Here is an 18,692-nt window from a genome sequence, read left to right on the forward strand (position 1 = left end):
TTTCTAGTGCGGTGTTTCTCAACCTTGGGGTCAGGCCCCCTTGGGGGTCGCGAGACACTGAGAGGGGGTCGCCAGATGATAAAATTATGCTGTTGCCCCTTTACACCAATTTTACCAAACGTTTACCCTGTTCATCAAATTTTAACACCAATTTTGCCATTTTTAGCACATTCTTCCCTCTTAAAACCCATTTTTGTCCATTTGAAACCCTTACCGTCACTTTTTTCTGCATGTTTTTCCCACTTCTAAACCAATTCTTGCCACTTTCTGCCTATTGTTGCCTCTGTTGACCCATTATTGCCCCATCAACCAATTTTTTTCCATCCTTTAGCCCATTTTAACCACAGTTAACCCAGTTTTGCCCATTTATACCAATTTTTCATCCCATTGCAACTAATTTCCATCATTTTCTATCACTTTTTCATCACCTTTTACCACTTTTCATGCCCGTTTTTGCCCCTTTTACCCTTTTTTTGGAAATTTTTTCTACTTTTATCTCATTTTTGCCACTTCTAACCCATTTATGTTCTTTAAAAATCCAATTTTACCACCCTTTTATCATTTATAGCCATTATAAACAAATTTTAGCAATTTCTAACCCATTTAAATTTTGTTTTTAACAAAGCTTTTTCATCTAAAGAAGGCTTGATGAATAAATAAAGATATTTGTTTTTTTTATTAGAGTGGTTATTATTCCAGTCAAATATAAAATATGGTTTTTACAGCCTAACATCACTATGGACCATGGTTTTTCTGACCTCCATGGGCCCCTAGTTTGGCTGGGTCCCAGAAACTTCCCCCTTTATCCCTCCTTATGGACAGCCTTGTCTGCACATGACTGTTCTTAAATTTTCCTGGCTGTTCAACCACCTTCAGGTCCAGAGGGGGTCCCCCGGTCTCTGGCACCTTTATTGTGGGGGTCATGGGATGAAAAGGATGAGAACTACTGTCTAATGTGTAGTTGTATACCTTACTGAGGCATATAAAAAAAACAGGCAATAGCTCTGATTGTAGTTTTCCAGTATGATTGCTTTTGAAGTGTCTAATGAGGAAGATAAGTGGAAAAGTTTGAGAGCCACTGTTTATCCATTGTGCCCTCCTCGGGCATTTTTGGCCATTTTTCTTAACTTTTTTTTTTTTTTTTTTTTTTTAAATTTCTGATCATTTTGTCAGTTTTACAGCTTGTGGCATGAATTTTTACAGGAACTTTCCTTTCTAGTTAAATTTTTGAAATCCAACATGTTTTACTCTTACATGTCATTCATACTCTCTCAATGAATTTTGTATCCTCTGGACACCTTCAAGGCAAAAATGCAGAAAACTGCTATTAAATCAGCATACGTCAATATGTTTTCTACTTTTTTTTCATAAATCTCTTTAACAACTTCAGACTTGCTCAAAACTACCAAACATTCAATAATTTCCAAGATTTTAACCCTTTAAATGCCAGTCTGATTATTTGAAATATTTTATTTTTTACTACAAAAAACACAAAACATGAATTATTTTCCATAAAATTAATAGTGGAAAGATGGGGCTTTGGTGCTGATGAGAGTCTTGGATGGGTCAAAGATTAGCAACAAAATTGATTTGATGGTCCTACAATAAGTAAATAGTTGAATCTGGTGGAATATGGTAAAAATGTCAAATTTCATTAGTCTTCTTCATATTGAAATGCTGGCATTAAAGAATGCATGATTTTTATACTGCAATGACAGTGAGATTAAAAAACCTGGTTTTAATGGAAGTCAGTTGGGGCATTTTTGCCTCGAAGATGTCAGGAGGGTATTTCTGACATTACGTAAAAAATATTAATGCAATCAAATCAATTTTGTTGCTAATCTTTGACCCATCCAAGACTCTTATCACCCCCAAAGCCCCATCTTTCTACTATTAATTTTATGGAAAATAATTCACTTTTTGCATTTGCTGTAAAAAATGAAATATTTCAAAAATAAAACTGGCATTTAAAGGGATAAAATTCTGAGCATTATTGATTTTTTGTAGTTTTGAGCAGGTCTGAAGTTGTTTAAGAGATTTATGCAACAAAAAGTAGAAAAAAATATGGATTTATGCTGATTTATTGGCAGTGTTTTCTGTACGTGTACATTTTTGCCTCAAGGTGTCCAGAGGGTGTCCTAATGTTAAAGCTGGCACTACGTAAAAAATTCTAATGCAATCAAATCAATTTTGTTGCCAATCTTTGACCTATCCAAGACTCTCATCAGCACCAAAGCCCCTTCTTTCTACTATTTATTATATAAAAAATAATTCACTTTTTCTGTTTTTTGGTAAAAAATAAAATATTTCAAATAATCAAACTGGCATTTAAATGGTTAAAAACTTGAAAATTATTGAATGTTTGGTAGTTTTGAGCAGGTCTGAAGTTATCAGAGATTTATGGAAAAAAAGTTTTAAAAAATATGGATGTATGCTGATTTAATGGCAGTTTTTCTGTACGTGTACATTTTTGCCTCGAAGGTGTAAAGAGGGTAGTAGATTTGAGGAGGGCACAAGGGTTAAGTCGTCATCCTCTCAGCAGTACGATCAACAGACCAAAGTATTGGAAGCTCTAACTGCCTGAAATGCTTTCTTCTGCTGCAATGGGACAAGAAAAGCTCTTGTTAACTTGTCAGGAAAGTCATGCAGCAAAACTCAATCAAAGTTACATGGAAGCATGAACACGCTGGCTTCACTCAAGAGTGAGGATGTTTCATGTTGAATGATGCTGTGTCAGACTTTGTTTAGGACTTAAATAAACATCTTTTACAGCTGCAGCATGCCAGCATCCTTCCTCTTTCTTGCACAGTGACGAGGGAAAGCAAACATGCTAAAACAGACAGAGGGAACTCCGAGGCGTGCGTTTGATGTCTTAATCTGTCTCAGCTGATGATCAGTCAGCAGCAGGTGGGGCGCTTCTGTGGATTTTATTCTTAACATCTTAAAGAGTCGGCACAGACGCTTCTGTACCTTCTCATTAAGACGCAGCACTATGATGTGTTTCTTACTCTGCATTGTTTGTGTTGCTGCTGGCAGGTCTGTGACGGTGTTAACGTGACACTCAAGCTGTCAGATTGGCACGTCAGGGTAAGTTTAGGCGGCGCGTGGCGTTGAATGTGAGAGAGCTGGTGCCTTGCCAGTCGTCTTTCAGAATAAAAACCTTTGAGCAGAGTTTAATTTTAACGCTCTCAGCTGGTAAACATTCACACTGATCACAGTGGATTCTCTCTACTCAGGTCATACATCACTGTGATTCTTCAAGCTTGCAGACTCTCGTGCACACCAAGTATAAAAGGCTGGTTTTTGACCAGTTTAACCTGTAAATTTAGAAGTTTTTTTAGTAGGGCACACTCACACTAGGCCTAGTTACCCCGTACCATACTGGAACACACTTTCCTCGTCCCAAGTCCTAACAAATTCAAGTCAAGTCCGGCCTGTGGCTCTATCACCTCATGTCATTCCCGGTTCACGGCTCTATCCGTGGTCTTATTGCTCGCTCTAAAGGAGGCAGAAAAGCCCCAAAAACTGGTGCAAAACCAGAGCAATTCATAACATTACGTACCCCAAAGATAAATATTCAGCAGAAAAATAGAGCAAAGGTGAAAACAAGCAACTTCTTGACTTTTACTAAAGCTTAGAAAACTTCCCAAAAAGTTGCATTTCCATAAATACCACTGCTGATTATTGGCTTTATAAATAGAGAGATAATTGATTTATCCTTCTCTGCAGTGCCTTCTTTGCAGCAGAATATCTCTGATGGGACAGCTGCATTAAAATGTGCCACCAAAAATACACTTTAAATGTTTCTGGAGCGGAGGTTATGTCCTTCTGTCACCTTCTCAACACCTCTATACATTCCCTTATTCTAAAGGCCTCTGCAGCTGAAACAGATAGAAGACATGCTTGTTTACTGGTCCGGGAGCTTTCGAGGAAGATTTCTTTTATTTCCTGACATCGTGATCACTCTGAGCACGATGCTATTCAGGATTCAGCTCTCAGGTTCTACACATCAACCCCCCCGCATGTGTAGGCTTGTCAAAACAGCAGCACAGAGCTTTAAATAATGTCATAAAAATGAGGTAAAAGCTGCTCCGTTACAGAGGAAGATGCACCTGCAGCAGCTAAATTTGTTGTCAGTGTGTTATCTGTCGCCGAGCCCAAACCAACTGCTGTTTAATCTCCGACGCTCTTTCACATTCAGCGCCGTGTTATTCTGAATGTAAATAGACAAAAAAAGAGAAAGGAAGAGGAAAACCAGACATGAGCTCCGAGGAAAAACAGCAGACTGCTCCTTTAACCGATGCAAATGATCCAGTTATAAACAGACCGAACGTGACAGAAGTCAAAACAGCTTCAGTGGCAAAAGCAATGAGCTGTGCACGCTGGAGTGTGGGTTTGTGTGCGTTACAAAGCTCCTCGGGCAACAACAACAGCAGAGGAGATGATCCTGTTTTTACAGTACGACATGGAATACGTGACGAGCAGACAAACGCCATGAAGCGGAAGCAAACTTAAAGGTTTTAGTCAGAGAGAGAGAGAGAGAATGGCCTTAAACTGTACAACACAAAGACAGAAGGAAACAAAGGAGGGAAACTTTGACGTCTTCAAGAAAGAACAGCGAGGAAACAAAGAAGAGGAGGAGAGAACAGAGACGACATTTGTTTAAGGAGAATAGGAGACAAACAAAGATGAACAAGGACAGAAAGAGAGCGCCACACTTTAAAACATGTCTAAAAGCTTCATTCATAAGTGGTAGGAATCAGAACCTTTCTCATTCAAATCAGGGTTTTTATATTCCTCTGATAACCTGTTAATTATTCATCGTTAGTTTGATTAAAGGCTTGTGTTTACTAGAGCCCTATTTTTCTTTCTCCAAACCAAACCCATGCAGTTTAGGGATTTCACTGGTTAAAAATGCCCTCAATGTTTTGTCCTTCAACAGTTGGAAATAATTCAGCTTTTAGAACCACCAGGGGTTAGATTCTCTCCTGAATCCAAAACTAGGCCTGATGTAGCCCAAAGCTAGGTGAGGAGGGGGCTGGAGCCTATCCTAGCTGTTTCTATGAAATGGTCCGGTTTGGTTCAGTCCAGTTCTGTCCTGGTTTAGCTCATTAAACTCTGATTTTGCCTGTGTTTGCTCAGCTGATGTCAGTCCAGTCTCTCTCCTTGTGACGGGGAATCTCTTTTCAGAGATCCAGATCATGTGGCTCAGCTCAGTAGAGCTGGTACCAGTTTCCATCCATCCATTTTCTATACCGCTTATCCCACTGGGGGTCACGGGGTTGCTGGAGCCTTTACCAGCTGTCATTGGGCGAGAGACGGGGTACACCCTGGACCGGTCGCCAGTCTATCACAGGGCTGACATATAGAGACAGACAACCAGACACACACCTACGGCCAATTTAGAGTCACCAGTCAACTCAGCGAGCATGTCTTTGGTGGTGGGAGGAAGCCAGAGTACCTGGAGAGAACCCACGCACGCTCGGGGAGAACACGCAAACTCCGCACAGAAGTGGACCAGGGACCTTTTGCTATTAAAAACCCCTTTTTCCCCATTTTTGCCCTTTTTCACCATTTTTTTGCCACTTTTTGCCCATTTAAGCTGCCTTTTGTCATTAAATACCACTAGTTTTCTTAGTTTTTTGCCCATTTTTGCCACTTCTTTTAGCCACTTTTATCCCATTTTTCTCTTTTCACCATTTTTTGCCCATTTAAAATCCTTATACCACTACATAATACTTGTTTTCTATTTTTTGCCCATTTTTGCCACTCTTGACAGCTTTTTGCCCATTTTAGTCACTTTTAACTCTTTTTTGCTTAATTTTTGCCACTTTTTGACCATTTTTTCTACCTGCACATTTAGCACATTTTTTTGTAACTTCTCACCCATTTTCGCTACACTTGACTTTTTCTACTTTTTCCTCCCCATTTTTGCTGCTTTTTTAGCGTTTTTGTTATCTTTAACCCTTTACCTGCTGCCATAGCGCCGACGCTATGTTTAATATATCCATAGTATTATTACTGTAACTCTGTCAAAGTTTGAGAAAAATTCCAACAGTGTTGGAAAGCTAAGAATTGTGGGCATGCGCACATATATGGCTCATTACAGTACTCACAACCATATGACATGGGCATTCATAGCAAAACACCAGTTTTGTATTTTTCTTCTTTTAAACTGCTGACGATTCCATATAATGTGCAATAATCATTAACCAGATGTTGAAAGTCAAGTTCAAGTATTTCTGGGAAAAGGGACCAAAGCTCTCAGACTTACAGCCACAATAACAGAATATGTCCAAATCGCCATTTTAAACTCAGTAGGTAAAGGGTTAACTTGTGTTTTTTTGCTACTTCAAGCCATTTTTGCCACTTTTCATGCTTAGATTGTGGCTCTTTCAAAGGTGTTTTTCAACAGTTTGGCTCTTTGGTTGAGTAGCACTGGTCTAAACGCTAACACAGATGTCTGCTACCGTTAGCTACTGTAGCTGTTCTTGTGACTACTGCTATGTAGCTGTAGCGCTCTTTAAACTAATGTAAACAACAGACTACTGATAGTGCTGATAGCATCTCATAGGAGCAGCAAAGTTTGGCGCTACTGATCAATCAGATGGAGATAAAGTTGTCTGTCGGCTTTGTGAGGTTAAACTCATATAAGCAAAGCTTTGAATGATGACATCCAGCTCAGGGATGAGGAGGAGAATGGAAGGCCAGTGGTGCTAGCATTGCTAATGTTAGCCCAGTCTGTGAGCCAGTTTCGTGTCGTTACAGTTTGACAGAATTCTGGTTTAAGACTAAATTCAGTCCTAGTGTCGGTGACACCCATGGCTCTGCTCTGGGTTGTTTTAACTCTTGCATGAATGGAAAGACATTTTGAGTTAATTTTTTTTTGTTTAGAAACGTTTCAGGTAGAAAAATGTCTTTAAAACTTTAGCTTGATCCTTTTTTACCGGTGTAAAATAGCTCTGTAGTTTCAGATCCCTTGTTCATTCTCTGCAGTCCATGATTCAGCTGTCGTTGCTTTCTGCAGTCATGTTTCGAATGTTTTATATGAATCAATTTTGATGCCTTTACAGCGGCTCCTCCAAAGTCCAATGAAATCCATGCGATCGCTCTCAGAGCCCTGCAGGCGCCTGCCTACACCGGAGACATACTGCAACTCGGTATCATCACTAAATCTCCGGTTGGTTCTCCGTCTCTGCAGGCTTTAGAGACTCTGACCTTTGGATGTGTGCCTCCTAAACTCTGAAACTCTCTCACTTTGACTAAAGATTGTTGGACAGTTCTAGAAAGTTTCTATCTATAAGAGAGGATGCACTTTCTATGTAGCATAGTTTGGCTTGAAATGGGAGGAAGAACAGGCCTTGAGACTGAGGAAGGAGCAAAGAGAGAGGACTTCTTTGACCCGGTTTGACGTCTTCAATTTGTGTAGAGCATCCAAAGACCAGTGCAGATAAGAAAAGACACAAAAGCATGACTCTAGAACTTTCAAACTCTGCTTTGACTTTAAATGTCTGCAGGATTTGGATTCTCTAAAACAGTGTTTCTCAACTCTATGCAACCAAAGAGCTAAACTGTTGAAAAAAATCTTTGCAAGAGCCACAATTTAAGTGGTGAAAAGTGGCAAAAAAAAAAACAACTTAAAGGTGGATAACATAGTCAAAAAGTGGCAAAAATTAAAATGGCTTAAAAAAAGCATTGAATGGCAAAAACTGGGTGACAGGTGGCAACAAAAGTTGAGTTGCAGGTGGCAAAAAGGGTCAAAAAACGGGAAATGCATAGCAAAATAATGAGTGAAAAGTGACTAAAATGAGGAATAAGCAGTAAAAAGGATGGCCAAAATGGATAAAAAATGTCAGATACTGGGTAGAAAGTGGAAAAATTTTGGAGAAAAGTGTCAAAAATGGGTCAAAAGTGACAACAAAAATTGAGTTACAGGTGGCAAAAATGGTAAATACATATACACAGCAAAAAACGGGAGAAAAGAAACTAAAATGAGCAAAAAGCAGCAAAAAGTTGGCACAAATGGGTGAAAATTGCCCAGAAAGGCATAAAATAGCAAAAACTGGGTGACGAGGGGCAAAATTTTAGAGTAGAAAAGGTGAAAAGGTGGTCAGAATGGGTGACAAGCAACCAAAAAATGAGTTACAGGTGGAAAAAATGGTCAAAAAGTGTCCATTACATAGCAAAACATGAGTGAATAGTGACTAAAGTGAGCAAAAAGGATGAAAATGGCCAAAAAAGGTATGAAAAGGCAGAAACTGAGTGAAAAGTGGCAGAAATATAGAGAGAAAGTGGATAAAAGTGCAGAAAGTGGCAAAAATGGGTGGAAAGTGACTAAAATGGTCAATAAGGTGGCAAAAAATGGGCAAAAGCAGCAAATTTGAGCAAAAGTGGGGGGAAAGTGGCATTTTATGGTAAATGGCAGCTAAAATGGGCAAAAAGCCACAAAAAGGGGGAAAAAATGCAAATGGCCAAAGGCAGGACATAAGTTGCAAAAAATGTGCAAAAAGTGGCAAACATGGATTAAAAGTGCAAACAAAATGAAGAAAGGGGCAAAAATGCAAATAAGGTCAATGGAAATATACAGACATAAATAAAGGTTGACAGTTAAAGCCTGCTGTGTAAGCATGGGAAACAAACTTAATGTGACTTGCAATGGATAATTTCTGAGGTCAAAGTTTCCCTTCTTTAAGGTTTTCTGGGGGAATAATATTTTAAATTAAGACATAAAAGAGCCACATGTGGCTGCAGAGTCACGCGTTGAATAACACAGCTCTAAAGCTGAGATCTAAAAGATGGATAGCATAGACTTGGATATAAAGTGTTGGTATGTTTTTATGTTAAGGTATATAAATATCCACCTGCCTTTTCCTCAGCTCAGTTGCTGTGATTGAAATTTCACATTGAAAAGCGCCTTAATAAATCTTCTAACCTCCAACATGAACCTCCATCCACCCGCAGTCGTTCACAGCAGCTGCAGAAGGAAAAGTGCGTCTTTGCAGACAAACTTTCCACAGCTAGCGGAAGCATGAGGGAGAATATGTGTTTGAATTTGGGCGTACTGGCCCTTTAGTGCCCTTACAGCTGAAGCAGTGTAATATTCATCGTCATGACGATGAAAATGAAAAGATCCAGCATCGACCGAACAACGTGTCGCTTTCATTTCCTGCAGGAAGTGTTCTCATGTCTCTGCTGAGCGAGGATGGACCTCAGCTCCAGGCAGCAGACTGTTTTATTAATAGTATTAAACTCTGACTCTGACGCTTTACAGTATATAAAGTCATAAATAATATTCTCCATATCATAAAAAAGTTCTTATGTGTTTTTGTTTGCTTCTGCCTCACTCTCTCCTTTGTTTTGGCTCTCTTTGTGCATCGCTGTTCATCGGCTTTTTGAGTTTCGAGGGGGTGGTAGAAGAAAGGGAATATGATAAGTCGTGTTTTGTCTGCTGCTTCACTCCATTTCATTCTGTAGCCATTATTTCTGCCTCACACAAATGCACCAAAACGCACACTCAAAGTCAGAGACGCTTGTTTGGAGCTTACAGTAATCACAGAGTTTACTTGTGAGGGTTTTAACTTGAAAACACAAAAGACACTTTTATTTTAAAGCTGGACGTGTAACATGTTGTATTCAGCAGGTTTTTGCACTGATAAATTCATCTAGACTGAGCAGAATCCCTGCAGCTGCAGCTTCATAGCCTCTTTTCATACCTTTAAAAAGACTGATATATGAAAAAGCTTCACTCGTGATTACCCTGACAAGCAAACCGTGTATGGAGAAGTTATAAAAGTGTGGTAAATCTTCATAAGGATCACAATAATATCAAAAATCTGGTTTTTGTGTAGCGCATCCAAAGAGCAGTGCAGATAAGAAAAGACACAAAAGCATGATGCTAGAACTTTCAAACTCTACTTTGAAACTGTTGAAAAACACCTTCGCAAGAGCCACGATCTAAGTGGTGAAAAGTGGCAACAAAGGGTTAAAGTGGCAATAAAAATAACTTAAAGGTGGAAAAAAATGGTCAAAAAGTGGCAACAAAGTGGCAAAAATTAAGACGGGCAAAATAGGCATTGAATCTGGGTGAAAGGTGGCAACAAAAACTGAGTTACAGGTGGCAAAAAGGGTCAAAAAACAGGAGATACATGGCAAAAATGAGTGAAAATGGCCAAGAAAGGCATAAAATGGCAAAAACTTGGTGGAAAGTGGCAAAATTTTAGAATAGAAAAGGGCAGAAAGTGGTCAGAATGGGTAACAAGTGACAAAAAAATGAGTTACAGGTGGCAAAAATGGTCAAAGAGTGGCCATTACATAGCAAAATATGGTTGAATAGTGACTTAAATAAGCACAAAGCAGCAAAAAGGTGGCAAAAAGGGTTAAAATGGCCAAAAATAGGAAATAAAATGGCAGAAACTGAGTGATAAGTGGCCAAAATCGGGAGAAAATTTGGATTAAAGGGCCAAAATTGGCAAAAAAAAAAAAAGGGTGAAAAGAGACAACAAAAATTGAGTTACAGGTAGAAAAAATGGTCACAAAACGGGAAATACTTTGCAAAACACAAGTGAATAGTGACTAAATTTGACAATAGTGGGGCAAAAAGGATGGCAAAAATGGGTGAAAATGGCCAAGAAAGGCATAAAATGTCAAGAACTGAGTGAAAAGTGGCAAACATTTGAAGTAAAACAGCAAAAATATGGGAAAAGTGGCAAAAACTGGGTGGAAAGTGGCAGAATTTTGGAGTAGAAAAGGACAGAAAGTGGTCAGAATTGGTAGAAAGTGACAACAAATATGAGTTACAGCTGGAAAAATGGTCAAAGAGTGGCCATTACATAGCAAAACACAAGTGAAGAGTGACTAAAATGAGCAAAAAGCAGCAAAAATGTGGCAAAAAGGATGCAAATGGACAAAAAAGGTATAAAATGTTAGAAACTGAGTGAAAAGTGGTAGAAATGGGGAGAAAAAGTGAATTAAAGGGCTGTTGTCATTACCCTGACAGGTAAGCTGTGTATGAAGAGGTTATAAAAGCGCGGTAAATCTTCATAAGGATCACAGTAACATCAAAAATCTGCTCTGGTCTCTGCTGACCGCGCTGTCTCTCATCTCCTGTCCTCTCTTTGACTCTCAGAGCATCGTTTCGGATGCCGTCTCTGGAGATTGTAAAAAAAAAAAAAGCTTGCAAACTTCTTGCAGACGGCTTTTTTAAGCACGCTGACACTTTAGAGCAGTGTTTCCCAACCTTTTTTTACTGTCGAGGCAAAATGTGAAAAATAAGTCACTCCAGTCAAAACTAACCTTTACACTCCTCTGACTGCTGCGAGATTCATGTTGTAAAAGGATTGACAAGAAAAATCTCTGAAGCAATCTCTTCAAACTAAACTTAAAACAAAAAGTAAGGCAATTTATGTTTGGTACATTATTTCTTTGTTGTAACAATGCTTCTTGGTAATAAATCTTATACCCTTGTAAAGCCTGTTTATTACCCTTTTAAATGGAGCCACATTTGTAAGGATCATGCATTTGTGGGATGAGCAGCAGAGCTGAGTATGTGGGTTGCGCCCATGAAAAATGTGCCAAATCTTCCCTGCCAGTGCTAGACAGATTATTTTGCTGTTGCTATTGACTCCTGTTTTGAGCTTCTGGTACCCCAGAAGCATCTACTTGATGTAAATGATTTAAAAACATCGGATTATAAGCGAAAATACCTTGAATGCGATCTCCATCTCCTTCGACATCTTGATGTAGATGGAAAATGCATGATGGGAAAAAGAAATCATATTCTAGTCTTGCAGTTAGTGACCCCCAGTCTTTGCAAAATTTTAGTCTGAGACTGAAAGCTCAGCGACTTGCTGACAGATTGTCTTTAGATGTGAGAGGGTCTCAGGTGTCTTTTTAGAGTCTTTTAGGAGTTTTAGAAAAGTCCTCTGGTGTAAGGCCAGCCTTAGCTGCCTGAAAATAGCAGCCACTGTAGTTCTTAGCGACGACTGCCTTGCTGGATCCTCATCGCACTGTGACCTCGCTGCGCTCAGTCTGGCGCCGCCACTGGCTCCTGCACTTAGAAAGTAAGAGGTTTAAAAGAAGGGTTTGAGCAGAGTTTGATTCATGTTTATATCTGTTTGACAGCAGAAACTGGAGTTGGTAGCAGTGTGGTCTATGATCCTGAGCCAAGCTGGAATAAAATCATGTAGCCCAGCCCAGTCAGGAACCTGAACGAGTACAAGCATGGAACTGCAGCATTAAGAGTGTGGAATAGAGTGATCTCTCAGCTTTGGTAGACCATTCTATTCCTTTATAATCTGAGATTATCCGATCACACTAACCCCTTATTCATGTTTTTTGTTGTTTGTATGAAACCATACTGGGACAGCAGTGGAAGAAAGTTCTGAACCTGATTTGACTGATTTGATGCCGATAACATTGATCATGATAAAACACCAATAATGAGACAAAGAAACTGGACGAGAGGTCACCACGGTCTCTGATGCTGACATGCTTAAAGATCTCAATCAACACCTGTACACTGAAGCTGATGTCAGCTCTTTCAATAAATAAAGAAATGAAGCCTTTGTGAGCTCAAGGAGGATTTGCCTTGTACTGCAAGCATAAAAAATAAATTACAGACATCAACAAACAGCACACAATGACTTGAATGTCATTACAGAATAACTCAGGATTTCATCTAAGAAAGTTCATCTCCGTGAGCAGCTGAATGCTCCGCGGTACAAAGGATGTGATGTCTCTTTTATCCTGCATCCTGGGCATTGAACACGTCGTAGATCACACAGTCAGAGCGGCGTGTTTGTAGTTTTCCCTCTGCTCTTCTGTCACCCAGTAGAAATCTGGCTCTGATATCAACACTAATGTTCAAAACCCAAGACTGTGGGGTCAGGCTCTGGTCACAGATACAGTATTCATTCTGACATTTCAAGAAGAGCTTCTTCTAAGAATAGACGCAGACGGCTAAGAATATTCCAGCAGCACGTGGTGTTTGAATCGATACAGTCATAAAGACATGTGATGCAAACAGAATCAATAAATGATCAACCATGGAGCATACAACAGTTAGAGTGTGAGTTATGAGCAGTTTAGTCAGTTAAAGGGGGGAAGCACTTAGTGGTTATGTGAAGCCTCCAGGATAATAAGGCAATGACCACCAACATAGAAGAAAACATGATTATTACCTCCGCCAAGGAGGTTATGTGATTGGGAGGGTTTGTAAGTTTGTTTTTTAGCAACATAACTCAAAAAGTCATGGATGGATTTGAAATGTCAGACATGGCATAAGGAAGAACTTATTAGATTTTCGGACTGACCTGGATCCCAGAAATTTTTAAAGGATTCTTTACTATTGGGAGATAGGGCTAATGGCGGAGGTCTGCGCTGTTACCACTTTGCACCAGGAGATGGCAGACATGAGTAACTTCAATCCCCGCAGCATTTTTTTTGGTGTGTTTCTTTTGAAAGTTTTGGAGTTTATAGAGTTTGAAAGATGCACGTCTGGTTGAGGAGACGAGTCAGAGCGTAACAGAGAGAAAGACAGCGAATTGTAGCGAGAATACTCACAATGCTGGGAGGAATAGAGGAATATTCACCCACTGCCATGATTTCAGTCGTCTGGTGAGACCATGGGTGCACCTGTCAGTGCATCTGTTGGCACCGGCAGGCAGTGCTTCCACCATGACAGTCCACACGTAGCGAAACCAATGCTTTTCCTCACTGTGTTTCCAACCCACCGGGGAGAGAGTAATCTGAGAATTAATTATTTAAAATTATTTTTGGTAGTTTAAAACCAGTGTTGTCAGTTCTTCTTGTGCAGAAATTCGTCCTCTCAAAATTCAAAGGCTAAGGTTATGATCTTAACATATGACTTAGACCAATGCCTCCAGACTCTGGGACCTTGAATCCACGTTGCGTGAAGTCCAGTGTGAAGTTTCCTGTTTCAGTGATGATTTGGGCTGCCATGGTATCTGCTGGTGTTGGTCCACTGTGTTTCCTGAAGTCCACAGTCAACGCAGCCATCTACCAGGACATTTCAGAGACCTTCATGCTTTCTTCTGCTGACAAGCTTTATGGAGATGCTGGTTTTATTTTCCAGCAGGACTTGGCACCTGCCCACACTGCCAAAGGTACCAAAAGCTGCTTCAGTGACCATGGTGTTACTGTGCTTGATTGGCCAGCAAACTAGCCTGACCTGAACCTCATAGAGAATCTATATGGTGTATTGTCAAGAGGAAGATGAGAGACACCTGGCCCAACAATGCAGATGACCTGAAGGCTGCTATCAAAGCAATCTGGGTTTCCATTACACCTGAGCAGTGCCACAGGCTGATCGCCTCCATGCCACGCCACACTGATGCAGTAATTTATGCAAAAGGAGGCCCAACCAAGTATTGAAGGCATAGAAACGAACATACTTTTCAGAAGCCTGATATTTCTGTTTAAAATATCCTTTTTTTTTATTGATCTTATGTAATATTCTATTTTTTTGAGACACTGAATTTTGGGTTTTCTTATCTGTAAGCCATAATCATCAACATTTCAAGAAATAAAGGCTTGAAATATTTTACTCTATGTGTAACAAGTCTATATAATATATGGGTTTCACTTTCAGAAAAGTGACACAAAAATATTGAACTTTTTCATCATATTCTAATTTTCTTAGATGCATCTGTAGTTGTACTAGTAGTATAAGGTAGCACAAATTCCTACAGCACACCAAGACTTCCCTCGAGGCCCACCAGTGTGCCTTGCCACATCATTTGAGAACAACTGGACTAGACAGTGCTAGACACTAGAAGGTTTGCAGGACTAAGTTATTGCCCCCCTTTGGCATTTGTGCATCACTGGGATCACATGACTGCAATCAACCTATAAGCATGTATAGCACCGCACAATGAGATTTTAACGGAAACATTTCCTGTTTATGTGAAACCCGGCAGCTTTGATTTGATGAACTGAATCTCAGGCAACATCATGAAACAGCTTGGATCAAACTGTGACGACTCGGTTCAGAAAGCTGCGACAGTCTCCTGACATGTGACTTCTGTCTCTCACTACAGAGGACGGCTAAGGTATCACTGTTGACAGCGGACCGCCATTAAGTCAAGACTGCATTCAGGTGCATTCAGGTGCAACAAATGTAAGAGAAATCTATGAGATCTGATATTTGTAGTGTCTTGCATTTGCCCTAACTTCTGTTTGAGCTCCAGAATCAACATTTAAGACACATGCTGGTTTGAAAATCCTCTCAGTGATAAAGTTTACCTGCAGAGTGTGTGTTTCCTGCAGGCTGCCGCTGCTGTTGTTGATCTCAGGTGAACAGATGGAGAACATGTGGACTGAATGTGAGCAGACAGGCTGTTTTTGTCATGTCAGCTGAAGGAAACACAGATGGAGAAATGCTGTAAATGAGTTCTGACACTGCAATGAGCACAGCTGATGGTTAACAATGTGGAGAGCACCTAAAGCTGCAGTACCACAGATGGCCACTGGAGAAAACTTTATTTTCTTTGCAAAGTACCAGGAAAATAAGTTTCTGCTGTCACATTCAGGAATAAATGACTCCTTCCACTGCTGGCCAGTTCTGGCTGCAGTTGCAGGAAGACTGCGAGGTTTCATGCATGGATTGTAGTTTGCACGTTTGTTAACTAAAGATGTTAGATGTGGATTAAAGGCTTGTCTTAATGACTGTTAGATGTATAAAGATATTAAGATGTGAGTGCAGGTTCGTCTGGAGGGACCAAGTCAGGAAAATCAACATTCACAATCATTTATTATCATGAGCTGAGGGTTAAAGTGATTCTGACACGCTCGCTCGCCCTCATACAGGATCGTGTTTGCTCCGTTTATTCCAATCAGCTGTCTCTTAATTAAAGCAGACAAAGAAAACACAGGGATGAGATTCAGGAAAGCAGATTTTCCCTCTTCATCTGTTGATCTCTCTCTCATTACTTCAGCCATATGCAGCAGGAAACAGCACAGTATGTATTCTGGCTGGCTGTCAGCAGCGTCGGGGCATTCAACACAGATGCACACATATATTTATATCACTGCATTGTGAGGATTTCCCTGTGGATGAGCGGCATCCCATATAATTACATCTTCACCCAAAACCACCTGAAGGCTGCAGATATGTCCACACATGAATATTAAACCGCAGCGTTCCTGCTCAGTCTGTTACCTACAGAGGAGGAAAATAGTTAATGGTAATGTAAATTTAATTCACTTTCAGTCCAAACATGAGCTCCCCGTGCTCCAAATCATTTCACAGAAACTAGAAAGTTACTGAAAATTAACTTGAATCAGAGACAGAACAAGTTATAATCAGTCTGATTTGAATGTTTGCTAAGTGTAACCATGGGACCCTATAACAGAGGGGAATCTTTGTAGACCAGAGACATGGACCCAGCAGGCATAGCAGCTGGGCAGTTCAGTTGGTTGACCTGTTAGTCAGTCACCCAGTAGTCAGTCAGTCAATCAGCTGGGCTGTCAGTCAGTCTGTTAGTCAGTTGGCTGGTCGGTCAAATGGTTGGCTTATTAGTCTGTTAGTCGGTCGGCAGGCTGGTCAGTCAGTTGGTTGATGTTTAAGTCGGTTGTCCAGTAGATGAATAGTCATTTGGTCTGTTAGCCGTCAGTTCATCAGTCAGTTCGTTGACTCGTCAGTCGGTCTGTTAGTCAGTTGGTTGACTGGCTGGTCGGTCAGTCAGTCAGTCACTCAGTTGGTCTGTTAATCAGTTCTCTGTGAGTCAGTCGATTAGTCATTTGGCTGGTCAGTCGGCTGTTGGGTCAGCTGGTCAGTCAGTTGGTTGGTCTGTTGGCCTGTTAGTCAGTCAGCAGGCTGGTCGGTCAGTTGGTCAGTTGGTTGTTGGATGGCTGGTCAAACAGTCAGTTAGTTGGTCTGTTAGTCAGTCGTCTGGTCAATGGTCAGTTGGTTAGAAGGTTGGTTGGTTGGTTGATCTGTTAGTCTGTTAGTCACCTAGACGGTCGGCTAATCAGTCTGTAACTTGGTTGGTCTGTACGCTGGTCAGTTGGCTAATCAGTCAGTCAGTTGCTCGTCAGTTGCAGTCAGTCTGCTCGTTTGGTCTGCTGGTCAGTTAGTTGGTTCATAGTCTGTTTGGTTGGTCTGTTGGTTGGCGGGTCAGTCAGTTGGTCTTTTATTCAGTCGATTTGTAGCTGGATGGCTGCATGGCTTCAGTTGTTCATTTGGTTGGTCTATTAATCAGTTGGTTGGTCAGTTGGTCTAGTGGGTCAGTTGATGGGTTGTTTTGTTGGTTGACTGGTCAGTTGGTTGTTCAGTCAGTGGGCAATGGTTGACGGTGTTTTTTTTCTTTTTTGGTCTGCTGATCCATCCAAAAGGAAGTCCAAGTATTCAGTCTGGTATGTCCTTATTAGCATTAAACCTCACTCCACAATTTAGAATTATAAATTAGACCTGAACAAAATAAGGGCAGTGTTTAATGGAGGTAGACTGTATTCATTGTTAAAATGACATAAAGTCAGATTTTGTAGCAGTACCATAAGTGAGTATTTCTGGTGAACAGTGCAGTGTTTTGGGGGTGGGGGTGGGGGTGGTGGTGGAGGCTTGAAACAAGCCTGCAGAGGTTCTTGCTGTAGACGGTTTCAGTTTTGCCTTTTTGCTTGGGTAGGTCCAAGGCCTTGCTATATTCATGTGACTGTGAATTTTTAAATAAAGTCAATCTCAACAGCTCCAGTGGCTACCTAATCTCTACAACACAAGCCCATTGTGGTGAAAGTCTTTCAGTCACAGATGAGTTTAGAGTATTCTGTGAAGGTTTCAGTGATCTTTGAGGTATAAATGAGAAAATATTTGGAGAGATTTGGAGGAGTTTCCATGTTGTAATAGCTACCAAATAAGTGAATTACTGTTAAGTTAGGGTTTGAGCTCTCATTCAGGAGGATTTTAGGCTCCCTCCAGCGGGGTGGATGTTTTAAATTTGGAGTGGTTCAGAATGACTGGGAATCCTCATAAACAGATAGTTCTGGATGCATCTGAAGTCTCCTTCACAGCTTTTTTTTCTCTTTGAAAGTTGGAAGCAGAGCTGACTGACAGACCAGCGAGTGGTGTGTTCCTCCAATTACCTGTACCAGGGATCCTGCTGATAGGTAAAAGCAGGAAATGACTGCCACTCATCCCTTTTCAGCCCACTGAAAACTCTCTTTCAACCCCACTATTTTTATTGGTGTACCTGACGTTTCCTCACAGCTTTGAAGTTGTCTTCATAGCCGGAGGGCTGATGGTTTCAGGTGTGCAGCTACCGCTCCTATAGGAAACCATAAAAGTGGCACGCACATCCCGGCGCCAATTATGATGGGTGCAAGATCAAAAAGAGCCAGCTGAAACAGAATGCGAAGGAGCTTCGCTTTAAAGGTTTATTTACTGTGTGACATTTCAAGCATGAGGTTCATCCTTAGAAAATACAGATAAAAAACCAGTCAACACTTTAAATACTCAGTTCAAATGGCAAACAGGAGTGGCATTATCGTCTAACATGGCAGTGAGAAATACTTTATATTCACATCTGTAGCTAAAAAACAAACTGTATTAGAAGATGGCTGTTTGTTGGAATTTTTACCTGCAAGACATTTAAACCTGCAGCATCTTCAAAAAACCTAGAAGTCAAGATTTTCAACGGCCAGCAGGGGGCAGTACCCCTAAAATCTGAGACAATTGTATC

The 18,692-nt window shown here is 40.5% G+C and overlaps 1 protein-coding gene across 1 annotated transcript in view; it reads left to right on the forward strand.

Moving 5' to 3' along the window:
• The window catches only part of LOC121505825 (thyrotropin-releasing hormone-degrading ectoenzyme-like), a 340,052-nt gene that overhangs the window by 187,931 nt on the left and 133,429 nt on the right, over nt 1-18,692 (forward strand). The gene's annotated exons all lie outside the window — the stretch shown is intronic.

Source organism: Cheilinus undulatus, linkage group 23, assembly GCF_018320785.1.
Source record: "Cheilinus undulatus linkage group 23, ASM1832078v1, whole genome shotgun sequence".
NCBI lineage: Eukaryota > Metazoa > Chordata > Actinopteri > Labriformes > Labridae > Cheilinus > Cheilinus undulatus.